Source organism: Parus major, chromosome 1A (genome assembly GCF_001522545.3).
Source record: "Parus major isolate Abel chromosome 1A, Parus_major1.1, whole genome shotgun sequence".
In the NCBI taxonomy this organism is placed as follows: Eukaryota; Metazoa; Chordata; class Aves; order Passeriformes; family Paridae; genus Parus; species Parus major.
In genome coordinates this window covers 64,054,197-64,071,280 of record NC_031773.1, presented here as the reverse complement: position 1 = coordinate 64,071,280, position 17,084 = coordinate 64,054,197, and the positions used below count along the sequence as shown (strand labels likewise).

At 38.3% G+C, this 17,084-nt stretch overlaps 1 long non-coding RNA gene across 5 annotated transcripts in view; it reads left to right on the top strand.

Annotated features, from left to right (window-relative positions):
- Positions 1–17,084, top strand: part of LOC107204348 — a 119,467-nt gene that overhangs the window by 59,626 nt on the left and 42,757 nt on the right. For all 5 annotated transcript variants that reach the window (XR_004497705.1, XR_001521554.3, XR_004497703.1 and 2 more), the window contains 3 exons: positions 6,001–6,092; positions 7,211–7,271; positions 12,414–12,588. This is a non-coding gene — a long non-coding RNA (uncharacterized LOC107204348). The remainder of the gene's footprint in view (positions 1–6,000; positions 6,093–7,210; positions 7,272–12,413; positions 12,589–17,084) is intronic.

Sequence of the window (17,084 nt, the reverse complement as noted above, 5' to 3'; positions counted from 1 at the left end):
TTAAACTGTCTCAGACTGGGATACAAAAGCCCAAACTTACCACTTTTCAGTCTTTGACCTACTTCGGTTTTTATAAGAAATTGCTATAAATATCTACTTTGCAATTAATACAAAGTGATACCTGATAGTTTCCCACTGTAAAAAATTGTCTGCATATATCTTTCCATATGGGAAGCACAGGGGATGTGATACAAACAAGAACTGTGTTTCATCTTTCAAGCTACAATTAGATTGTGACTTTCCAGAATCTGCACATTTTCTCTGTAAATTAATCTCCCAGTGTCTTTTGTTGCTGTCTTTCATGTTCTATCAGCTTCCAGCTAGAAAGCTAATGATAAAGCATGAGAATTGCACCCTTTTAAAAGAAGAAAAGCAGGGTAGGCATCTGTAATAGTAGCGTAATGACACCAAATCTGCATGTACAGTTTAGAATTATTTACCTAAATGCTTATTCATCGGCACACAAATGTTTTCTTCAGTGCTTTATCTATATATGATGTTTTGCAGCACTAGTCTGGCATCATCAGACATCTACCCACCAGAATTTTAAAGATTTTTCCACAGAGCCATAAAATTGCACCTTCCTTGTTGAACTTAAAATCCAGCCCACCTGTAATAACAGAGCAGTGGAACAGTATGGATCTCTCCTGGATGTCTGCAGTGCAGTGAGCTGGGGTGGCTTGCCTTCACATTGAAATAAAGGTCATGTCCTAATGTTATGCCTTCCTGTTTAAAATGAATGGCTTGTAAATGTTTATCTCAGCTAGAAGTGAGAACATGGTCTACGTCTGTGCTCTCCAATTCCCTCTTGGAGAAGCCATGCAGTGAAACAGCTGCATATCCCTTCACATCCTTCTCTTGCTGTTAAACATGTACATCTCTGGCTTCAGCTCTTTGCCAGGTTTCCCCCTGCTCATGTTTGGATTCCATGCTGAAACTTGAAGTAGTGTTGTCTGGATTTATAGTGGGTTATGTTGTTTTCTCCAGGAAAGAGCAAGTGAAAGGGACCAGCCCAGCACAAAAGGACTGACAGTCCATGCACAGCGTCACACAGTAGAGTTTCTTCGGTTCTGCCAATAGGTATTGCAGTGAAAAATGTCTGGAGGCTAGTTGGAGCTACTTCTCTAGAGACAGGGCCAAAGTATACAGTACACTGGCTTTCATTTTGCTGTTTTTGGACAGTCAGGGCTGCTTTCCATTTCCTACAATGTTCCAATATAACCAAATCACGTGTGCTCGGTAATGGAGGCTTCTGAGACCTGGGGCTTCTGTAAAAAGGAAAAGAGCAAAGTAGTATTTATACAGTATAATATTTTGATTTGCTAATGGGCTGTGAGGTGGGTGTTATCATGAACTACTGTGAAGCAAGACAGGTTTCTAAAACACGTATCAGTTTACTCCATCTCCAAATCATTGCAGATAACAGAGTGTTTAGTTTCTAATTAGACTTGTGTTGTACTAATTCTCGTGAGCAGTGCAGCTGATTGACATGCTGCCTTTTAGTGGCAAGTAGCAGAGCAGCTGAGTGGAGCTCAGTAATGATGCCAGCATCCAGCTGCTGAGGACAGCACGCTGCTCCCAGAGTCTGATTTGCAGGATGAACACACACTGATTGGTGTGGCCTTGTTCTGAGGAAAAGGAGGAAATAAAGACACATAGTCTTCAATTAGACTAATGATATTCTAGTCCTAAAAGAATTAGGAAAGAAATGTCTAACTGAAAATAAAAATCCAATATGTAATAATTCACAAATCATGTATTTACTTTGGATAGTTTTTTGCACTGTTTCTTAGGAGAAGGATGACCATTATTCCTTTTCTGTTCCTCAGTCCCCTGTATTTAAAATACAGATGGTTCATCCTAAATGCTGGTTTCTGTACATGTAAGTAGTAAGCGTAACCTTGAAGGCAGAGCCTTGTGAACTGTTTCTTGATGGAACATGCCCGGGCAGCATAGGCATTTTATGTAACTAAAATTATTTCAGAATCATTTTTGCCAGCACTTTCCTTTGTGGCCAGCTCAAGTCAATATGTTTGGTAGTGCAGTTCCACTGTGGAAATAAAAATAACAGTATAGATTTGATATAGACAGTCTCATTGAGCTAGACTGGGTTACTGTAAGAAACATCCCCTAGCTTAAACCCTCTAATCTAATAAGTCCCTTCAGTCAGATTCTTCATATAAAGTTTGGCTTTTTCAAATCATCATCGTCATTGTATTCATCACTAACAAAGGCTGTGCCTGTGACTCTTGGATGTCATTCATGTAGCATTTGATTTTTTCACAGCCTTTAAAGCTCCTGTGAGGACAAGCAGGGCTGTTCCTCTGCTTTAGGGGCTTTTTGGGCCCCCCATACGTGTGTTAAAAGAGAGGGGCTGTCTAAGGAGTGGCATTTTCTCAGGATGATCAAGCTGTGGCTTGCTGCAAATCCCATCTGCCCTCTCCACACGCAGCATTAGAGGCCCTTCCTGGAACAAGCTCCTCAGGGATTTACCTGCATAAGGTTGCTGGTATGCTGTCACTGGAAAGGCAGATGGGACACATGATGACAGACTTGGACCAGTTGCATTTGGCAGAGAACAGACCTATGGAGTAGGATAGTGACTGTATGGGTCAGAATTTCTTTTTAAGTGGTATTCCTTGTTGGATCTCATCCCCCAGTCAAATAGCAAATATTGTAGTACAAATAGCAGTGGTACCATGATTCTTGGATTTTCAGAATTGCCAAGTGGGCACTGCAGGCTGCAGAGTATATTTGTGCAAACCATGGAGCAGGTAAAGGTATTTGCTCCTGTCTCTGTGCTTCAGCCTGCCAGGGATACTTTTTTGCAGGTTGTGTAAAGAAAGGTCAGATTTTGCTTTGTCAGTTGACATTGGGGTGAATTAATTAGACTTGACAGCTGCAACAATATCCCTGGTAATAAAACTTAATCTTGAAGTAAGAATGACACATTTGTTTTCTGCTTGTGAAAGGAAGGTGTAGGGCAACCCAGACTTCTCATACTGTTTTGTCCCTCTCAGATAATGCAGAAAGAAGGCTCTGGACTTGGCAAGAACTTCAGGAAACTTGGGGGGAAAATCATGTGGCATAAACATTCACTTGACCCAATTGTGGGCAACAAGTTTTAAGTATATGAACTTGTAAAGTGCTCATGCTTTTTAATACTGAGTGAAAATGTTCTGCTACTTGCTGTGAAGATGAAACTTGTCTTGGACTTCACTGGCAGTGAAACCAGACTTGCTACAGATCTGTGTTGCAGATTAGGTCATTTACTCCTATTTCAGTTATGTTTTTTCCAGTTTCTCTTCCTCCACTGCTCTGTTAAAGTAGTGCTGCTGCCTGGAGTGCCATAGGCATTTAAAAAGCTTCAAGCATTAAAAGAGAAATTTGAGGTCCTTTTTCTTACTCAAACAGATTTTTATGTACCAAGTACAGTATTTTTTGCTGCTCAAGGAAATGGATATGATTTGCTATACTTTAAAATAACACAAAAGCCATTCCATCTCTCCTTGAAGCCAGTGAGAACTCTCCACTTGCTTTCAGTGGGAATTTGCAAGCAACCCATGACGCAGTTTCTGTCAGAGCAAGAGAAAGCTGAGAATCCATAATACTATGCAAATGTAAAATGAAAGAACTTGTTGCCATATCATTTACACATTTCAGAGAGAAACAGTGTTAGTTTTGGAGGAAGAGTCCCATAAACTTGTTAACAGGCACTCTAACATCCAGAGAAATCTGGAGAAAGAGTCCAGAGGAAGAAGTGTGCAACTGCTCTCCAGCCTGGTAGTGTTTTTTGTTTGAGTGTGTGTTAGAGCATGGGGTAGGAGTGACCACCTTCTTGTCCTGGGTGCTCCATTCAATCTGCAAGGTGAAGTGTCAGCTGCTATTTGAATGTGAAATAACCACCAGTAAATCATAAAGTCTAGAATACTTGCTTGTGCAAAGCAGAGCTTGAAATAGAAGAACTCTAAGGAAGACATCTCTTTTTTTAAAGGTTTTCCCCTGGGCTTTCCCTGCCACAAGCCAGCAGAAGTTTGGCTGCCCCAGAGCTGTTCCCTGTGCACCTGCTGCTCACTGTGCCTGAGCAGCCCTGAAAAGGGGAACCCGGCATTGGGCCATGTGTCAAAGGAAATATATGGGTGTATACACATACATACATACATACATACATACATACATACATACATACATACATATATATATATATATATATATACACACATACATATATACACATATATATACACATATATATACACATATATATATATGTACCTTCCAGACACCTGCATCAGCAGCATGGCAGCAAAAAGTCTCATGTTATCTCTGCATGAGGGATAAGCCTTAAAATTCTCCAGGACAGTGAGGCATCTCTGCAGCTGTGGGGAGCTTGGGGCCTTGTCAGACATTCTTGCACCTCTCAGCTTATTCTTGTTGCACCTTGGTAGAGTTAAGACTAATTAGATCCTCAGCTTAGACTCCCAGAAGTTGATCAGTGCACAGAGTTTATCTATCATTTTCCACTAGCCTTACAGTTTACTATAGGGGTATTATATACTTGCAGCTACTGGCAGAATTTGCTTACCTGGAAATGACATGGTTTTGAACGTCATGGCGTGTTACTGAAGTGTAAATCATTTCATCTCATCCAAATAGTGGCCACTTCATCCTTTTTCATAATATACCTTGCCTTAATATTGGAAAACAATGAGTGATTTTGGGTGATCAGCAATCTTCAGAGAGATCCAGAATCTTTAGAAATTGTAGTTAGGGAAGATTGTGTCTCCTAAAATCACATTATCTCAAGTTTTGAAAATCTCAGGTTTGCTTATTCATAAGAGACCCAAGCTCAGCGATATTTAATGAAAGAATACCTCTATGGAAAGTTCTTTACCTGGACAGTAGATGCATTTTAGAGCCTGTTTGCAGTGGACACAGAAAGGCAAAAACTTAGCAAACAGAAGCGTTTGAAGCTGGGAACCAGTGTGGGTCTTTTGCTACTGGACCTGGATTTTAATTAGACCTCTGTGCTGCTATGTGACCTGTGATGAGGTGTGACACATCAATCTGCCATGCAGTCATCAGGACAGAATGGTGAGGAGAGGCAGAGAGACAGGGGTTAGAGGAGACTTGGACTTGTGCCTGATATGGCCCATGGCAGTGTCTGTTTGGTGGGGCTGCCTGGAGTTTTGAAAGATGAGCAGAATCAAGAAAAAGAAATATAATCAAATAAAGAGAAATTAAGTATACTCTGGGCATTCTGTAATATTTCTGTTCTCAACCAGCTCTGTGTGAAGTTACAATATATGTGTACTTATGTTGATTTATCTTTATGCTAATGTCAGTTAACCAAATCTTCCACAAAGGTAGAACACATTTTTTTACTGGCCTTGAGAGAAAACAATTCTGTGGTGTTCATTCTGATGAATTTAGAGGAATTTAACAGGGCATTTTCGGCTTGTATGGACTGGTGCAGCATCACTTTACTCAGTGCAAGCTTGTGCCAGTTTTTGTGGCTGGTTTCTGAGTAACCAAGAGATGGAAAGTTTTCAATAGGTTTGGATTGTAGCTTTCCTATAATGCACACATGCCAGGTGAGTTGGCCTAAGCCAGTGAGTGTCCCCCAGGTAAAACACATTTCTGGTTCGACTGAAGAACGGGAGCAGGAAAAGGGCTGGGAAAGTAGCCACTAAGTCCAGCAAAAAAGCTTCAAGCACTGCCAGTAGCCTTGAGGGTGGTTCAGTTCAGGAGGTTCAAAACAATTGCCAAAGAAACGGTGCAAATTTTTTCCATCCTTTCCTATGAAATGGCATGGTTTGTTTGCTGTTGCTTATTTACCTGTTCTGCATGGTATGTTGAATTTATCAGTCAAATAGACTGTAGGGGGTAATGGTACTTTAATGATGATGTTTTGACTTTTGCTGTGTTTATTCTGTGTTTTCTGACTTATACTTAGAAAATCATATTCAGATGGCTTTTTCTTCTGCTGTTCTGTCTCAGGATGCCCCTAAAAAGAAAAAGCAGTAATCTGGCAAAATGAACTCAGAACACACAAAGAGAAGCCACTGGAGACTAATCTGCAAGGTATTCAGGTATTTGCACTTTCATATCCTATACCAATAATTGGTGCACACACATGGTATGTCCTGCAGTTCTTGTTCTTGTTAACTCACACAAAGTGGATGAGAAAATTACATAAATAAACAAAAAGTCATGTGAAAGATGAAATTTGTTTAGTCAGAATGTTCCCATGCAACTTAAAATGGAGCCAGGTTTGAAAAGGTAGAGTTGCAGCTCACATTGGTGGTAGTGTCCATCACATCTGTTAGCCAGGTCAGATTTTACCATCTGTTACTGCCCAGAGTACTGATGGCCATCTGAGAAGTGGTGGAGAAAGAAGATCCTTCTCTGACGTCCACTGGAGCAGAGTGAACAGTCCCTTCTCTGCTGATGTAGTTGGAAAGTGATAACAGTCTAGAGAATTTGTAATTTTCTAAATAATAGGAAAACAGATTTTTATTTTTTTTTAAGAATAAATATAGTAGAAGGTAGCACAGCACTGTTGAGTCTATGTTCCATGACTGAAGCAGGGGAGAACACTTGTGTGATTCCTTTTCCATGCTCTGTGTGAGCAGGTGATGGCAGACATGTTGTGGATGTGCAAAGTGACAGCTTAATGGCAGCATGTAATTGCATACATGTTTGTATGATGATGTAAGTGCAGAGGTTGGCTGTACACAGATTCCTAGCTGATTAACTGGGAGAAGCAAATGAGCTGCTAATGGCAATAAAGGTAAGAGTTGTGCTTGCAGAGTGCACCAATACCAAGATGCATTAAGAGAAAACATTTCATTTGTACAGTTATTACAATCATATGTTATCTCATTGCAATGATTAAGACGTTAATTAATACTTAACTATTGTTCATAATTAAGTATTTTAAACAAACCCACAAAAGCAGAGGTATCTCCTAAGGGTTTATATTTATATTACTGATACATTAAAAATCACTCTTGTTGAATGTTATATCATATGTGACTCTCTGAAAAGCAGATGCAAGTAAACAGCAAAGTGACTGTGGGTATTACTTTAATTCCTGAACTACACAGTCTATCGGCTTCCAGATATTTATACACATTGGTATTTTGTGTGTGTGCATTCCTGTGGTTTTGGCAGTGTGTTCATTGACACTGTTGATGTACTCTTTCAGATTCTGCTACCAAACTGCTTCTGGGACTTCATGCGGTTTGCTTCATCTGAGAGAACCTCAGGTAAGTTATATGGAAAATTGATAGTAATCCCAGAGTACCAGGTTTTGCTGCACATAATGCAGATGTAACACATGGGACCAGTGAATAATGGTATAGTATTTTTATTGTTACTTACTACTACTTTTCCTTTTAGTATATTTTGTTTTGTTTTATTACTTTTTTCTTTCAGCACTGGTCTTCCAACGCAAGTAGTTGCTTGCCATGGCATCCCAAAAAAATAAAGTCAGTGGTGAAAATTCCTGGTTTTCTACCAAGTGTTTTAGAAACTTGAGCCAGCTCATTAGCCTTCAGAAACATCCTCAGTCTCGCTTTAGAACTACAGTTTTCTCTGTAAGAACAGGAAACTGCTGTCAGAATCTCCTCATGCAGACTTAGGAAAGGTTTCTATTCAACTTTGAAGAGTGATACTGTTTTCTTGTAAGAAGATTAATTGTATCTAAATAATTTAAACTTTTAACCCTTTTAAAAATAAATACACTTGCGATTAAAAATATTTTACCACTCCATTATGCAGTTTCTTCAAAAGAGTTATCACGTAAAGGCAGGAGAAACAGGCCTTACACCAATTTTATTGACAATAGATGGGAAGAATAGTACCTGAGAATAATCTATAAGGTGAAATCTTGGACTTGTTCTATACCCAAAGTGGTGGTCAAACCAAACATCCAGTATTTTAGATGAGAATTACGGACCTTCCTTAATATTCTGAAAACTCATCACTGTGGGGAAAATAGACTTTGAATGATACTGTGATCATTCCTCAAAATCAGAAAACTCTAAAAGTCAGATTTTCTTCTTAGAATTTTCAGACTGTATATGATTTGGGTAGCAATGAGTAACAAGCTATTTTAGAAAGGCATTTTTTTTTCTTTCTTTGGGGAAAAAATGTACTTAATGCTTTTTGCAAACATTTCATATTTTTAACACTATCTTGATACACTATTTTCTAAACAAATTGCCAGTATAACAAAGCTACTTAAAAGTCTTGCTGTCTTTGAGAGCTTTTAATTTGGTTCTGTTTTCATAGAAGGAGTGCTTCCATTTCACAGATTTTTTGTAATTTTGGAACCTGAGAAACTTGCCATCAGTATTTTATCACAGTCAGTAGTTCTAGAAGATTTTGGTGCTTTAAAAGGAACTTTTCCTAATTATGAAACTGCAAAATTCTCAAAACCCTAATCCTTCTCATTGCAAAATACCCTGCATTGAGCACAGGAAGAATTAATATCAAATAACTAATAGAGAATGTGGTGTTTGCTGGGTCTGGAAACCAAGGCAGTGGTTCCAGACAGTGCAAGGAGAGTCAGTTCTGTGTTCTGAGCTTTGGTTCTGCACTGAGTGGTGACCGTGATGTCAGGGTGCTGTTAAGTTGGAGGGGAAGTTTGGATGCCTTTGTTTCAAAACTGTGGTTTTGCACCTACTACACAGCCCAGACATGAACAGTTCCTGATGCAAAATTAAGACTAGGGAGGAGTGAATGTCATCTGTAAAATCTAAATGCAGTGATGACACTGAGGAGGGGAAAAAAAATTAAGGACAGCCTTAATTTTTAAAGTTCTTTAACTTGTGGTCTCAAGTTTGGTTTCCTTGATAATGCTCAAAACCATGAATTGTTGGGGGTTTTTTTTTCCGCTTTTATTTTTTATTTCTGAAGGCAGGACATTCATTGGACCTAAGTAGCATTTATTGAACAGTAATGTGGGGAGGGAAGAGAGTTTCAGATATGAATTAAGTCTGAGTTATAGTGATTCCTAACTGACAGCAAAACACCCAAGAAGAAACATGAGACAGGATGAGATGAAATGAGACAAGCCATGAAAGAAGGGACAAATTTATGACTTACTGGCCTACAGATGGGAAGATATGAGTGGAGAACGAGATCATCAGGCAGAAGTCTGCTAGGGGAAGAGGAGGGGGTTCACAGGATACATCCCAGTAGTCTCCTGTGCATGTTGGGAGGATTGGTTTAAGCTGTGAGGAAATCAGTGTTTAAAATGATACAAAGATGGGTTAGATCCCAAACCTTCAAAGGGCTAGATTTTTCTCTCCCTATACTTAGAAAAACACAGACACAACAGTTAGGGTGACCCAGAGTGTGCAACAGTACATGCAGACCACACATTCCAAGGGTAGTCACACCTAGGTAAATCTTATCAGCTTTCAGTGTTGGTAGTGCAGGGTTCTTTTCAGCAGTTTAAGAAAACTGCTGTATTGCTTAGAACACAGACAGGAGGCAAAATTTTTGCCTTCAATCTAAACAGTTCTCACCTAAAAGATGAAAATAAGACCTTGGCTGCTCACAAAGGCTTGTACAAATCTGTGAAATTGCTGTGTTACCGTAGCCATGGTCACTGCCCATTTTCTAATTTGGTTCTTGCATCCTCTGTAGAGAGATGAGGAGAATCTGTTTGGAGAAATGTACTGAATTCTGCACTTCAGCTGAATCTGTAGAATAAGCTGACAGCCTCTTCAGAAAAACTTTCCTGGTGGAATTTCTTCTTACATCTGATTCTGATAGGAAGGAAGATAGAGGAAGAGGCAAATGTGTGTTTCTCCTAGGTTCAATCATTTTTGCTCCAAGATTTAGCTAAGAATACTAAGGACACATCTGTGCATGTGGACATGTTGAATTAAAAGTTAGTACACTTGGTAACAGATAGGTAGAACTTGAAGTTATCAGTAGAGCAGTTTTGAATTGGCTGGATGTATGAAATTTAATTTGAAATATAAAGGTGAACTGCACTAAAAATTCACAAAACTTCTATTATTCTTTAACTAATTCTGGAGCTACTTAATTTTGGGTGGAACTGAAAAAATGGGTAGCTTTTTAGAACAGTAAAGTTAAAAAATTGTGAAACTTTTTTGCTCAATTTGAGCCAGTGGGCTGAAACATGATTTGGTTAACCCTCAGTGTGTAATACTGTGCATTTTGTTTAATTGTTGCTGATCATTCACTCCATAGCAGTGTGCATGGAGTCAGAATTCCCTCCAGGAAGGGCTGGAACATCTGAGCATAGTGCTGGGGCTCATCCTGCAGCAGGAGGACTGTCCAGCTGCTCAGACTGGCACCTGTCCTCAGCGCTGTCCAAACCCAAATGCCTAAGAAAGTTTGTAAGGACAAGGAAATTGTAGATCATATTTCAGCTAAGTGATATCTTGGTGCTCTCCCACCCCCAAAAAACATGCAGCCAGGCATAGTTTATTTCTCATTAGCAACTAAAGCGGATTTCTGTTCTGTAAACTTGCCCGACCTCCTCTGAGCCTTACAGCCTCCCTTACAGGGAGTCCTACAGCATGACACACCTGTTGTGAAGAGTCACTTGGTTTTTGTTTGTTTTGAAACTACCTCATGCTAGTTGGAGATGAAAGGATGCCTTCTAGAATCTGACAGTAAAACTAGAAAAGGTTTTTTAAGATTGTATTTTTGAAATGTAATTTGTGTTTAGGCATTAGGTTAGTGTGGTGGATATAGCACAGTTAAGTAATCCAGGACCGGGTTGCCTTGTGGGTAAAATAACTAATCTAAAGGGTCTGTGCTTCTAGAGAAGTCAAGTCTTAGCAGCCATATCAGTTTTAAGCATGGGCATATTTGGTGGTAGCAGAAAATTTCCTGGTTGGTTCTAGTTAATGAATCATTTGAGCATGCATTTAACTCCTCTGTGCATTTCAGACTGAGTTGTGCTGGGGTACTGAGTCTGGGTGTTACTCTGAAGGTACCTCTCTGTTTGTAACACTTATGGTGGGATTTTTTTTGTTTGCTGGATAAACACCATATGCTTTTGACTTTGCTATCCTGTGTTGGATAGTGTTCATTTTGTGCAGAGCCCTGATTCTAATTGGGAGGTTATTGAGATCAATGTGTTCTGGGATGTTTCTGCTTCCCAGTGATAAGAGGGATGAATGGTAGAGAGAAGTAATGGGAAGAGAGTGGTAAATGTGCATGAAGAGCCCTGAAATCTAAAGAAGATAGGAAGAACATGCATCACCAATCAGTCTGTTGCATGTTGAGACACAAGATCTCCTTGGGATGGGGTAATAAATACTTTAGTAACTTCAGCTGCCTGAGCCAATGTGTCTGTAGACATGGTTTCCACTTGGTAGCACCTTCTATGAAATAAGAACACAGGAAGAGCTTCAAATGGAAAGCAATGAAAAGAGAAAAGTATTAAAATTACAATTTTCTCACCAGGTTTTGTAGACTAATAAAATTATTCCTGCAAAACCGAATGACCATCCAAACAAACATACAAAATCATAATTGAGAGACTGATATTAACTAAATCGCAGTAGGGTCTTGCTGTCTGTGGGAATTTTTCCTTACTAGATTTCATTTTTGAGAAGTTTTCTTAAGGCAAATGGACTTTACAAATCTTAGTCCACTGAAACTGAGCTGTCTTAAAAGTCAAATCTTCTCTTTTGGCAAAATATAATAAATATAATGCATGACATGATGTGGCATTACATAACATAGCATAACAGTGGTATTTCTAAATGAGTAGAGTTCCAGGTTAAAATTCAAGGCAAGCTGTGTATAATAAAATATTTGATCCATTTATAGCCTAAATTCCTTAGGAAAAGATAAAACTTGTGAGAAGAAAAATACCTTCTTTTTTATATGACATAATGGGACATGGAAAGATTTGGGTCACAATTTCAATAATTCTGAAATCCTGTATAGACTGTGGGACAGAAGACTGGACTTTGAAAGATGCTTAGCTGTATTGGCCCTGAGCTATTCCAAATATTTGATCATAAGAACTGGAGCAAGAGCAGGTTGATGCTGTGCTCACTTGGAAACCTGTCACCAGTGATGTCACTAGCAATGGAAAATAGAGAAGCTGTTTTGAAAATCTGTTTCACTGCAGGAAATAAACATGGATGCTGACATTTAACCCAGTGTCTAAGCAAAACATCTTTCTGGCTTTTTGTAAGTATTCTTGATAGACAGAGGGGTAAAGGGGAAGGAAACAGAATGACTGAAAAGTGATAGAGAGGAATAAGGGCAGCAGGATAGCAGGTGTAGGAAGAAAATGCCATGGACAGTACTTTGATGGCAGTGAAAGATGCAGCCTATCACAATCCATGTCAGAAGTAGCTTGAGATGTTGGAAGCAGTAAGAAATGGGAATTATTTTTCCCACAGGTGTTGCTGTTGAGCAGAAATTGGAAGGAAACTGTAAAGGTGAATAGACTGAGAAAATGGTCCTGCCCATCATCACAGGAAACCATAAACCTCACCACTGTGGGACAGGAGTGACCAGCCATGACCATTTTTGCTACCTTAGGAACATCCCCATTCACTCTATTTTTCAGATAAGGTAAGAAATTAGTTAATATCTGAATTGAATTGGGAAAATACTGGTTTTAATCAAACTGAATGCAGCCTAAGCAAAAAGCCTGAATATAAACTTCTAAAATCAGTGACTTTATACATCTTCCAGAGGCCATATATGTCAAGTGTACACCCATTTTTCGGACTGATACAGTAGAAGTGTCTTAACAGAGTGCTGAAGTAATTCTGTCTGTTCATTTTCTTTCTTGAAGCTGTTTGCTGCATTTCAGACAGGTTAAAATGGAGTGTTTTTCTGACTCTTGGGACTGACATTCAGCTTGCCTATTATGTCTTATTAAAGGCTTTGTCAGGTTTGAAAATGAGAAATGTTCAAATAAAAACAGAGTCTAGAGAGAGAGGCACAATATGCTTTCTTTTTCCAGCCTGTTAGTAAGTGAGTAGTGGGAGGTAAAGCAGGGGTCACTACAGGACTGGGGGCTACTTTGGTCCTTTCTTTAACTGAAAAGAGGAAAAAATGTTTATTTGTTAGAGAACAGCCTGTGTTTGTGTGCACTCAAAATACTGTCTGATTTGCTGATGTTAATGACAGACACTGCGTGCATTTAATGTCCTTGGACAAGAATTTGCAGTAATTCTGTTTCCCTTTGTGGAGATAATTGAGGCACACAACGGATGTCTGGCAAACATTAGCACTCTACTACCTTGCCACAGGGGAGCAGAGGCAAGGCAGGAGTGATTTGACCAAGTGATTTGACCAAGAGGCAAGGCAGGACTGGGGTGAAAATAAACCCTGGACCAAGCCCTGCAGTCGAGGGTGAACACTTCATTGTACTTACAACATCAACAGTTGCTACACAAATCATGGAATTGTTTAGGTTGGAAAAGACTTCTAGGATCATCGAGTCCAACCATCAAATGCAGAGGAGAAAGTAGTTTTGTGTGTAGAGACAAAAGATACAGCTGTGCTAAATGCTGTACAAATACACAGTAAGAGAAATCCTCATCACAGCACTGCTCAGTCTAAATGAGGGGGAATCTCTTGTAAATTTCTATTTAATAGTAAGTCAAGGTAAGCTCTGCCCCAGATGAGCAAGATTTAGACATGTTTCTTTTCTCCTCAAATCAAAACTACACTAGTTAAAGGGAACACCTTTTAATTAATTTCTCCAAATATGGTGTACATTGCATTGTTTCACAGAATTATTTAGCTTAGAAGCACTAGCTTCCCTAAGCCTCATGGTTTATGCAGTATCCTCCTTACCTATAAATAAACAATATATGACCTTTGTACTCCAGAAGCATAGTAAAGACCCTGGCAGGACATCACAGAACCTCTTAATATAACTTTCAGCTATTTGTGGGAGTCTGCCTCCGTGTCACTGAGAAACAGAGTTGGAGGTGACAGTTCAGATTTTGCCTCCTCCTTCCGGAAGCCATTTCAGTCATGCAGGCAGTTATGTATCTAACTGTGCATTTATAGCTTAAGGAGTCATTTCCACTTGGAAATAGTCCTGGCACAGCGAAGATGGACATAGGGTGCAGGCAGAGGTACAGCTCTGTTACTCCTTTAAGGTACTGAGATTAAATGTGTGTTTATCGGGTTTCTGTTTCAGTGAAAATTGCAATAATAAATGTGATTATGTACAGTTCAGTAAAGATGCAATTTAGAATGTTAAAATATTTATGTTAGCTCTCAAAATGCCACCCTAAGTAGGTGTTATATTAAAATTGCACATTAAAACAAAATACAGATTTCTCTTTCCTTCTTAATGTCAGTTACATTTGTATTGAAAATATTTTCCAGTTTTTAGTTTCCTGATTTTCTCTGCTTACATAAAGAAACTTACAAGTTTAATGAATTTATGCTTAGATCCTTCAATATTTAAACTTCTGTTTTGATAACTAAAATTAAGAGCAAAATAAAATTTAAAAGTGTAGAATGCAGGCATAGTGTTTCCACATAGCCAGAACATTTTCAGATGTTCATAAATGTCTCACTGTTCTGGTGTGTCATATTAATATTTGAAGCAAATATGTTTTCAACTGTAGGAAGGCTTTCTTAGGTCCTTTTTTTGGGTGTCAGACCTCCAGTAAGCTGTTTAACATGAGGGCTGCTCCAGTGACACTTGCTGAAACGGTATTTGTTGGAGTGCATGTGGCAAAGCAGCCACTTGTTTCCAGGTGTCTGAAAAATGCAGTGATATTTCAGGTGAAAGCAGTGTATTCTACTAGCAAAGGTGGTGATCTTTTTGTAAAATTAAATTCTGTGTATTTTGGACAGAAGTTGTGATTTTTAAGATTATACTTGCATTGGTGATATGTTTTAGTTTGTATGTTGTTTCATATACATATTTCACCTACATCCTTGTAGCCAGGTGCACAGCTGTTTGTATCTAGTAAGTAAGTAAGTTTGTATCTAGTAAGTCTACTCTGAGGATATTTTTATCAACGATTACACAAAGGAAACTGAAATTAAAGACTTCCCCATAGACTTTGCAGATCATCCACTGTTTTGTTGTTGAATTAATGAATGTTCAGTGCAAAGCTACAAATGGAAAATGAGCTGCCATTGAAAGGTAAATTCAAATGAGTTTTATGGATCCTTTGTTTTTCTTGCATCCTTGTGATTGCACAAACACTGTATTTTAGGGAGAGTGAGAGAAAATCCTAAAGGCAGCTGTCAGAACCAGGACAGAGATTTGGTTTAGTCACTGGTCTCCATGCCAATGGACTTCTCTTTCCATCCTTCCCTGCTGCTTGACCTAGAAATGGATTTTGGAGAACCAGAGCATGTGGCCTCAGTTATGTGGATATATGTTGTGAGAATTAGTGGTGTCAGTGGAACTCAGGGTTGATAAATGCTACTATTATTTTACAATTAGGTATTAAATGTTACCTGTATTACCCACTCAGGACAACACACTGCACTTCAGGAAAGAAACACATAACATGACTTGAATAAAATGAGAATGTGTTTAAACAGAATGTCTCCAGGATAGTCCAGGGAGAGATTAAACTGGAATTCAGATGGTATCTTTTGTAGGTACATACACTAGTAAGAAATTATTGAAATGGTAGAGCCAAAGCGAGGTGCTTAGCTTGCCCTTTTTTCCCTCAGTAAAATCTGGGAAGTAAAACTTCAAATGTCATGTGAATATTGAACCCTATTTTTGTTTGCTTTTAGTTTATTGAAAAATAATAAATGATAAAAAAATAATAAAAATAATTCCAAGGCTTCTTTTTTTCTTCCTGCTGTTGTTGGGTAAGGATTCTTTCAGTATTGTCAAATTGGTTGACTTATGATAGGTGTGAAATAGTAATAAATAAACAAAACCAGAATGTTTTTTTATGGTTTTGTTCCCCACTAACTTTTTACTGTGCTGACACTCTCAGTGATTATTTATAATTGTATGAAAACTGTGTCTGTCTGGATGAATATGAGAAAATACGCTTGGTTTAGTTGTGCATATGAAGAAAAGGAACTGCCTAAAATATTTTTCATTCCTCTAGTTAATTCTTGATTGAAATCCATTGAGCATTGTTATTCTTTTGCTGGTAATGCACAGACAAAAGGGCAGACTGTCACCAAAGAGCATTCCTTAATTCATCTTTCAGAGGATAAAAATTAACAACATGTTATTTATTTTATGGATATGTATGTGCATAGTTAAATGTGTACCAGTTATAATGGGCCAAGAAAAGCAGAAAAGGAATCCTTAGTGAACAGATGGAATGGGAGAGAGAGAACCAGAATGGAGCTGGCTTTGAGATTTGAGGCAAAGGAAGGCATTTCATGTGCAAAAGATCAGGCTCCTATTGGATTCCCAGTACTGGGGGCATAAAACTTTAATTTCCTTATAGAAGCATAGCAGTTTGAAGTGATAGGTTTGACAGCGGAAGATGAATATTGGTTTTCTTTTTAATTTATTATTTATAATTTAAGAAGTTGTTATAATTTATTATATTTTATTTTACCTTGCCTTTAAAACTACTAATTATTATTTAAAATAATTGAGTATGGTTTAGAATATGGATTTACACAAATATATATATATATATATATATACATTATAGAAGAAAAATCTGTGAAGCAAAGAAAACAGATTTAAATTAGTTCAATTTGACATTGTGTGTGTAAAAAGGAAGCCTAATTTGTACTAATGACAATAAAAATAATTTTGTGAGGGAAATGTTATGACCCACCCCTGAAGGCCAAGTAACTGAGGTTCTTGTTAATAGATCCCTTGGGGTGGATTACAGTGAAATGACACTGTGTTTTTAGAGGGATGGAGAGATAGACAGCAGGTTTATTTTACAACCATTTAGTTGCAATGTAAAGGAGGTATGTAGCTGTTTTGGATAGTATCTACAGAAAAACAGCAATATGAGAGTATAAAGATATGACTTAAGAAAACAAAAGGAAAAGAAAGAAAGATAGAAAGAAAAAAGCCCAGCCAAAAGAGGAATTTATTAATTCCAGTGGCACTGGCAGTTTGTTACAAGACTCCTTTCTGTAGACAG